The sequence below is a fragment of the Pseudophryne corroboree genome, chromosome 9 (genome assembly GCF_028390025.1).
Source record: "Pseudophryne corroboree isolate aPseCor3 chromosome 9, aPseCor3.hap2, whole genome shotgun sequence".
Lineage (NCBI taxonomy): Eukaryota > Metazoa > Chordata > Amphibia > Anura > Myobatrachidae > Pseudophryne > Pseudophryne corroboree.
The window spans coordinates 365886406-365895522 of NC_086452.1; the positions used below are offsets into that span (position 1 = coordinate 365886406).

At 47.9% G+C, this 9117-nt stretch overlaps 1 pseudogene; it reads right to left on the reverse strand.

Annotated features, from left to right (window-relative positions):
• Positions 1-3447: 3447 nt before the first annotated feature.
• LOC134964051 (5S ribosomal RNA) lies at positions 3448-3566 on the reverse strand (annotated as a pseudogene).
• Between the last annotated feature and the right edge of the window lie 5551 nt (positions 3567-9117).

Here is a 9117-nt window from a genome sequence, read left to right on the forward strand (position 1 = left end):
TGTGTCTCTCTCTTCTCTAAACGGAGAGGACGCCAGCCACGTCCTCTCCCTATGACTCTATAAATATCACTTCAGCAAGTAGTAGAGTAGTATACAGTATAGTAGTACTCCTCCTAATAATGCTCCCCAAAATAGTATACTGTGTCTCTCTCTTCTCTAAACGGAGAGGACGCCAGCCACGTCCTCTCCCTATGACTCTATAAATATCACTTCAGCAAGTAGTAGAGTAGTATACAGTATAGTAGTACTCCTCCTAATAATGCTCCCCAAAATACTGTGTCTCTCTCTTCTCTAAACGGAGAGGACGCCAGCCACGTCCTCTCCCTATGACTCTATAAATATCACTTCAGCAAGTAGTAGAGTAGTATACAGTATAGTAGTACTCCTCCTAATAATGCTCCCCAAAATACTGTGTCTCTCTCTTCTCTAAACGGAGAGGACGCCAGCCACGTCCTCTCCCTATGACTCTATAAATATCACTTCAGCAAGTAGTAGAGTAGTATACAGTATAGTAGTACTCCTCCTAATAATGCTCCCCAAAATACTGTGTCTGAGTAGTATACAGTATAGTAGTACTCCTCCTAATAATGCTCCCCAAAATACTGTGTCTCTCTCTTCTCTAAACGGAGAGGACGCCAGCCACGTCCTCTCCCCCTATGACTCTATAATATTACTTCAGCAAGTAGTATAGTAGTATACAGTATAGTAGTACTCCTCCTAATAATGCTCCCCAAAATACTGTGTCTCTCTCTTCTCTAAACGGAGAGGACGCCAGCCACGTCCTCTCCCTATGACTCTATAAATATCACTTCAGCAAGTAGTAGAGTAGTATACAGTATAGTAGTAATCCTCCTAATAATGCTCCCCAAAATAGTATACTGTGTCTCTCTCTTCTCTAAACGGAGAGGACGCCAGCCACGTCCTCTCCCTATGACTCTATAAATATCACTTCAGCAAGTAGTATACAGTATAGTAGTACTCCTCCTAATAATGCTCCCCAAAATACTGTGTCTCTCTCTTCTCTAAACGGAGAGGACGCCAGCCACGTCCTCTCCCTATGACTCTATAAATATCACTTCAGCAAGTAGTATAGTAGTATACAGTATAGTAGTACTCCTCCTAATAATGCTCCCCAAAATACTGTGTCTCTCTCTTCTCTAAACGGAGAGGACGCCAGCCACGTCCTCTCCCTATGACTCTATAAATATCACTTCAGCAAGTAGTAGAGTAGTATACAGTATAGTAGTACTCCTCCTAATAATGTTTCCCAAAATACTGTGTCTCTCTCTTCTCTAAACGGAGAGGACGCCAGCCACGTCTTCTCCCTATGACTCTATAAATATCACTTCAGCAAGTAGTAGAGTAGTATACAGTATAGTAGTACTCCTCCTAATAATGCTCCCCAAAATACTGTGTCTCTCTCTTCTCTAAACGGAGAGGACGCCAGCCAGGTCCTCTCCCTATGACTCTATAAATATCACTTCAGCAAGTAGTAGAGTAGTATACAGTATAGTAGTACTCCTCCTAATAATGCTCCCCAAAATACTGTGTCTGAGTAGTATACAGTATAGTAGTACTCCTCCTAATAATGCTCCCCAAAATACTGTGTCTCTCTCTTCTCTAAACGGAGAGGACGCCAGCCACGTCCTCTCCCTATGACTCTATAAATATCACTTCAGCAAGTAGTAGAGTAGTATACAGTATAGTAGTACTCCTCCTAATAATGCTCCCCAAAATACTGTGTCTGAGTAGTATACAGTATAGTAGTACTCCTCTTAATAATGCTCCCCAAAATACTGTGTCTCTCTCTTCTCTAAACGGAGAGGACGCCAGCCACGTCCTCTCCCTATGACTCTATAAATATCACTTCAGCAAGTAGTATAGTAGTATACAGTATAGTAGTACTCCTCCTAATAATGCTCCCCAAAATAGTATACTGTGTCTCTCTCTTCTCTAAACGGAGAGGACGCCAGCCACGTCCTCTCCCTATGACTCTATAAACATCACTTCAGCAAGTAGTATAGTAGTATACAGTATAGTAGTACTCCTCCTAATAATGCTCCCCAAAATACTGTGTCTCTCTCTTCTCTAAACGGAGAGGACGCCAGCCACGTCCTCTCCCTATGACTCTCAATGCACGTGTGAAAATGGCGGCGACGCGCGGCTCCTTATATAGAATCCGAGTCTCGCGAGAATCCGACAGCGGGATGATGACGTTCGGGCGTGCTCGGGTTAACCGAGCAAGGCGGGAGGATCCGAGCCTGCTCGGACCCGTGGAAAAAAGCTGAAGTTCGGGCGGGTTCGGATTCAGAGGAACCGAACCCGCTCATCCCTAGTAAAAAGGTAAGGAAGTTCTGACTTAACTCTTTAAAAATAGGCAAGGTAGTCACCACAGGGAGCCCAACGCGTTTCGTCACAACTGACTTCTTCAAAGGGTAAGGACAGAATGAAACAATATGCCTATTTATACCCCTGATGGACTGGCTCAGGGTTGGTGATGTCATAATTGATCACATGACAAGATAGAAAATGTGCAAAAAATAGATCATCAAGGACACTTTGTTAGGACATAGTCTCAGGCTAGAGGGGATATCATAGGGGTGTATAGCATAAAACGAGTGGTTTTAGAACTAAAATGACAAGGGGAGAGTCAGAAATTGTAAAAAAGTATTAATTCGCGGCACTTCCGCCCCCCTTCCGGTGACTGAGGAGACGCGTCACGTGTCTCCGGGTATTTCCGCCCCACTTCCGTCAATGCGCATGCGCCGGCCGCGCTGGTCGCGCACTGCGCATGTGCCCACAGGCTTTCCAGTCAGTATAGCTTTAGCTTCAGGTCTCCATGTTGTAAATGTCCCTCCTGGTAAGTGCTGCGGCGGCCATATTGGTGGTGACAAGCTCCATAGGAAATACAGGATGAGCGGTGGCCATCTTTAAGGAGTTCTTGGAGACATATATTCACAGTTCATCGGTAACCATGACAACGGATCCATGAAAGAAAGCAAAAAAGAAGATATGGTGAAGATTATGCACTGGTTTCGCTGTTATAGTTAAACCCTGCTGCGATCCAATAAATGTTATGGGAGGGAATGATATTAGCCCAGTATAAAATGGAAGAAATTAATGCTAGTGAACTAAAAATATAGTACTTTGATATTAAAGTGACACACATATTTCAATGTGACACACACATAGCAATGGCTTATTATATGGAATGTGACATCCTACTTAAAGCCATACATAGGTGATATCAGGAATTTCAAGTGCCAAATGAGTGGAAATAAAGGAAGAGGGGTGAATTAGATACAGAAGCACTGTGTGGGTGATGTGAGGGTGTAAGCTCCGAAAATTAAAAGTGTTACGGTCTGAAAGTGAGTCGTGAAGGTATCAACCTGGTTAATGGCATGTGGTATTGGATAGATCACTGGTTAGCTCGACGTTATTTGTCAGTCTTTACAGTACCTGATCTTCCCAGGCAGTCCCCCGCCCTGGTACTGATCAGGCCCAAACACTGCTTAGCTTCCAAGATCGGACGAGATTGGGCGTACCAGTGCGGTTTGACTGTACATGAAAGGTAAACATCTTATTACCAGGAACCCGGTCGCAAAATCACACACGAGACTTGATGAGTTAAGTACTTTAATATAGCGTGACGTAGACTCCCCTGGGGTAGGGGTGGTGTGTGGGGGGGTTGGGTGGGGGGGGGGAGGGGGTGCAGAGGTTTGGGAAGGTGCAAGAGAAACTGTGGCAACCGGAGAAGAGGAAGTAATGGAGGATACAGCACCTCATAGGAAGGGTGCGATTTCATAGCTCTCGTTCAGGCCCGTTGGTTGCAAGGTCTGTAACTGGAAAATCCAGTACATCTCCCTTCTCGAGAGTTTGTTCGCGAGGTCACCTCCTCTCTCTCCCAAACGCACATGTTCGATCGCCTTAAATGTGAGGTCCTCGGGGTTGGAGTTATGCTGTGATGTGAAATGTCTAGGAACAGTATGACTCTCCACCTTATTCTTGATACTTCTTATGTGTTCCTGGATCCTCATTTTTAATGGTCTTTTGGTCTTGCCCACGTACTTCTTTTTGCAAGAGCATTCCAGCAGGTAGATCACGGACATGGTGTTGCAGTTCATGAATTCCTTAATGGTGTACTGTTTCTTGTCCTCCATGCCGCTAAAGGTTCTCCGATTCGGATGTAAAAATTTGCATACATTACATTTCCCACATTTATAGGAACCCACACATTTAGGCATTAGGTTGTTCTTGGTGGACTTCTCCTTCAATAGGCTGGGTGCAAGATGGTCCTTCAGGTTTCTAGATTTCTTGAAGATGATGACTGGTTCAGACGGTAGAATATCTTTGAGTACAGGGTCCATGAGAAGAATGTTCCAGTGATTCCTGAGCGAATTCCTGATAGTCTTCTCGTGTTGGTTATAGGTGGTGATGAAGGCGACCGGATCTTTCTTGGCGTCTCTTGATTTGTACTTCAGGAGGTCTTCTCTAGCCACGTTTCTTGTTTTTTCCAGTGCTTGATCCAGAATGGGCCCCGGGTATTCTTTATCCTGGAACCTCTTGCTGTAGACCTACAGTTGGTCATCACAGTCCTTTGGATTCGTACAATTCCTCTTTATCCTCGAGAACTGTGATGCCGGGATTATCACTGACCTGGTTTGGGAGTGTTGTGGACTCGGGGCTTCTTCCGATGACCGGGAAGAGGAACCGCCACTGGGTCGTAGTAGAGATGGCCGGATGTAGGTCTTCCTCATGCAGAACTAAGACGGCAGGCGGGAGGCCCAGAGGAATTCTTGTAGGTCTCCTGTAAGACAAGACTTGTAGAAATAATGAAGGCTGGGGTACTGAGATATTGGAGACACTGTGGTATTGAAGGCACTGAGGTACTGGGAGTACAGGGAGTGCTGGGAGACCCTTGGAGGCACGGAGGTGTTTGGAGGCACGGAGGTGCTTGGAGGCACGGAGGTGTTTGGAGACACCGAGGTGTTTGGAGGGACGAGGTGCTTGGAGGCACGAGGTGCTTGGAGACACGGGGGTAACTGGAGGCACGGAGGTGCTTTGAGGCGCGGAGGTGCTTGGAGGCACGGGGTGCTTGGAGGCACGAGGTGCTTGGAGGCACGGAGGTGCTTGGAGGCACGGAGGTAACTGGAGGCACGGAGGTAACTGGAGGCACGGAGGTAACTGGAGGCACGGAGGTGCTTGAGGCGCGGAGGTGCTTGGAGGCACGAGGTGCTTGGAGGCACGAGGTGCTTGGAGGCACGGAGGTGCTTGGAGGCACGGAGGTGCTTGGAGGCACGAGGTGCTTGGAGACACGGAGGTAACTGGAGGCACGGAGGTGCTTGTAGGCACAGGATGCTTGGAAGCACAGGTTGCTTGTAGGCACAGGATGCTTGGAAGCACAGGTTGCTTGTAGGCACAGGATGCTTGGAAGCACAGGATGCTTGCAGGGACAGGATGCTTGGAAGCACAGGATGCTTGCAGGGACAGGATGCTTGGAAGCACAGGATGCTTGCAGGGACAGGATGCTTGGAAGCACAGGATGCTTGCAGGGACAGGATGCTTGGAAGCACAGGATGCTTGCAGGGACGAGGGAGCTCTGGATCATAGCTTCCACAGGAGAAACGAAGATACTCAGGCATCGGATCTCTGCCTGGTATCTGATTTTAAATTCCCCGCCCTAGCCTGATTGGCGGAGCAGGCAGGTGACGTCAGACCTGCTCCGCCTCCTTGCCCTTGCTTGTGATGGCGGCGCCCTTGCTTCCGGGAAGCCGCCGGAGAGCAGCGCCGACCCGCCGCTGAAGCCGGAGACTGACAGGGGAAGAGAGGCGCCGGGCAGACCAGGCCACCCGCAGGGACAAGCGCGGTCGCCGCTGCCCGAGGTTCGTGACAGTACCCCCTCCTCCAGGAGTGGCCCCTGGACACTTCCCGGGCTTAGTCGGATGTCTGGAGTGGAAGATCCGAATCAGACGAGGAGCCGTTACTTCAGTAGCCCCAATCCAACTTCTCTCCTCAGGTCCATAACCCTTCCAGTCCACCAAGTACTGTAATTTTTTATGAAGATAACGAGAGTCCAGAATAGCTTTGATTTCAAACTCCGCTCCAGCTTCTGCCACTACGGACGTTGGCCTTGGGAGTGCTGAGTGGAATCGATTCAGTATGAGGGGACGGAGTAGAGAAACATGGAAGGCGTTAGGTATGCGAAGATGGGCAGGCAAACCCAGTTTACAGACCACAGGATTTAAGACTTGTAGCACAGGGTAAGGACCGATGAACCTTGGAGCGAATTTCATGGTGGGCACCTTCAACCGGAGATTCCGTGTGGACAGCCATACCCTGTCCCCAACTTTATATTGAGGTGCGGCTTGCCGTTTCTTATCTGCAAAGAACTTGTACCGAACAGAAACCTGCTTAAGATTAGCATGAACCTTTCTCCAAATTTGTCCAAAGTGTCGTAGAGTGGACGCTACAGCAGGAACCTCTATTATCGGAAGGCTTGGAAATTCCGGAACACGGGGATGGAACCCGTAGTTGACGAAAAATGGTGATTCCCCAGTGGAAGAATGAAACAAATGGTTATGGGCAAACTCCGCCCAAGGCAACAACTCCACCCAGTTGTCCTGTGAAGGAGAGAGATACAACCGAAGAAAAGTCTCTAGATCTTGATTGACTCGTTCCGTTTGTCCATTTGTTTGGGGATGATAAGCCGACGAAAACTTAAGTTTAATGTGTAGAGTTGAACAAAGGGCTTTCCAAAACCTGGCGGTGAACTGTACTCCACGGTCAGAAACAATCTCTTGTGGCAACCCATGCAAACGAAAATGTTCTCGGATAAACAATAGAGCCAGTTTCGGTGCTGTCGGAAGACCAGTCAAGGGCACAAAGTGTGCCATCTTCGAAAAACGGTCAACGATAACCCAAACGGTGTTGCAACCCTTGGAACAGGGCAAGTCAGTGATGAAGTCCATGGAAATGTGAGTCCAGGGTCTCACAGGGATAGGCAGAGGACGAAGTAACCCTGCAGGAGGCAGACGAGGAGATTTATGTTGTGTACATTGGGGACATGAATTAACGCAATCTTGTACATCCTTCCTCATGGTGTTCCACCAGTAAGACCTTTGCAGAAACTTGTACATCTTCTGAGCGCCGGGATGACCGGAAAACTTGGAGTTATGGACCCACCGTAGTATTCCTGGGCGGAATCTAGCTGGTACGGACATTCTTCCAGGAGGAGGAGCTGGAGTAGTTAAAGCAGCAGAGACAGAAACTGGATTCAGAATTAAACCCCGCTCCGGAGGTTCATCCTCGTCTGTGGGAACCTGTGAACGGGAAAGCGCATCTGCTTTAATATTGAGAGTCCCGGCACGGTACTTGATAATGAACGAGAATCGGGAAAAGAAAAGTGCCCATCTCGCCTGGCGAGGATTCAAACATTGTGCGGATTTGATGTACAGTAAATTCTTGTGATCCGTGTAGATGGTAAACACATGTTTAGCCCCTTCTAGAAGATATCTCCATTCTTCCAAGGCAGATTTGATTGCCAAGAGTTCCTGGTCTCCAATAGAGTAATTTCGTTCGGCTGGAGAGAATTTACGAGAGTGGAAGCCACACGGATGTAATTTCTTATCAGAGGAATGCTGGGAGAGGACAGCCCCCACCCCGACTGAAGATGCATCAACTTCTAAGAAGAAGGGTTCCTCGAAATTTGGTTGTTGGAGAACTGGAGCCGTCGTGAAAGCTAACTTTAAGCGAGAAAAAGCTACAATGGCTTCCGGAGGCCACAAACTAGGATTAGAACCCTTTCTCGTCAGGGCAGTAATGGGTGCAACAATGGTGGAGAAACCTTTAATGAATTTCCTGTAGTAGTTCGCAAAGCCCAGGAACCTTTGTATTGCTTTCAGGGAAAGAGGCTGAGTCCAATCACGAATGGCCGACAACTTTTCCGGATCCATGCGAAGCTCCGTCCCCGAGATGACATAACCGAGGAACGGAATAGATGTTACTTCAAAGGTACATTTGGAAAGCTTGGCGTAGAGATGATTCTCTTGTAAACGGTGTAGCACCTCTTTGACTTGAGTCCTGTGTTCGACAAGATTCTTGGAAAAAAATCAGTATGTCGTCCAGATATACCACAACGCTCTGATACAGCATATCACGAAAGATTTCGTTGACGAATCCCTGGAAAACCGCGGGAGCATTACTAAGACCAAACGGCATCACCAAGTATTCGTAATGCCCATCTCGGGTATTAAAGGCAGTCTTCCATTCATCCCCCTCTCGGATGCGTATAAGATTATAAGCTCCTCTCAAGTCGAGTTTTGAAAAAATGCGGGCACCACGAACCCTATCAAATAACTCTGTGATTAGTGGCAAGGGGTATTTATTCTTAATAGTAATGTCGTTTAGGCCGCGGTAGTCGATGCATGGTCTCAACCCCCCGTCCTTTTTCTTCACGAAAAAGAAGCCTGCACCAGCAGGGGAGGAAGAGGGGCGAATGAATCCCTTGAGCATATTGGACTTAATATACTCCGACATGGCTTGAGTCTCGGGAAGAGACAGAGGATATGTGCGACCACGAGGTGGCGTCTTCCCTGGGACAAGGTCAATAGGGCAGTCCCAAGGCCTGTGAGGTGGTAACAGGTCAGCAGCTTGTTCCGAAAATACGTCCTTGTACCCTTGATATGCCTCCGGAATGTGCTCTTCATCCGTTTTGGAGGTAACACGGAGCGGACAAACAGGAGTAAGACAATTAGTGTGACAAAAGGAACTCCAGGACAGAATTTGTGACGACTTCCAATCGATGTGGGGGTTATGACTTTTCAGCCAAGGCATTCCAAGAACCAGATCATGGGGCATTTCTGGGATTACCAAGAGTTCCAAATCTTCCTGATGTAGAGCCCCGACCCGCAGCTTAACTGGCCCCGTGCGCCACATTATGAGACCTTTGGAAATTCTAGTCCCGTTGATAGCCGTCAGTGAAATTGGCCGCTCGATAGGCCGTAACTTTAAACCCAAACTTTGGGCACAGAAGGAAGAAACGAAGTTCCCTGCAGCTCCGGAATCCAATAGGGCTTCACAAGACCTGGAGACTGAATTGGAGACTAGAGTTACTGGAAG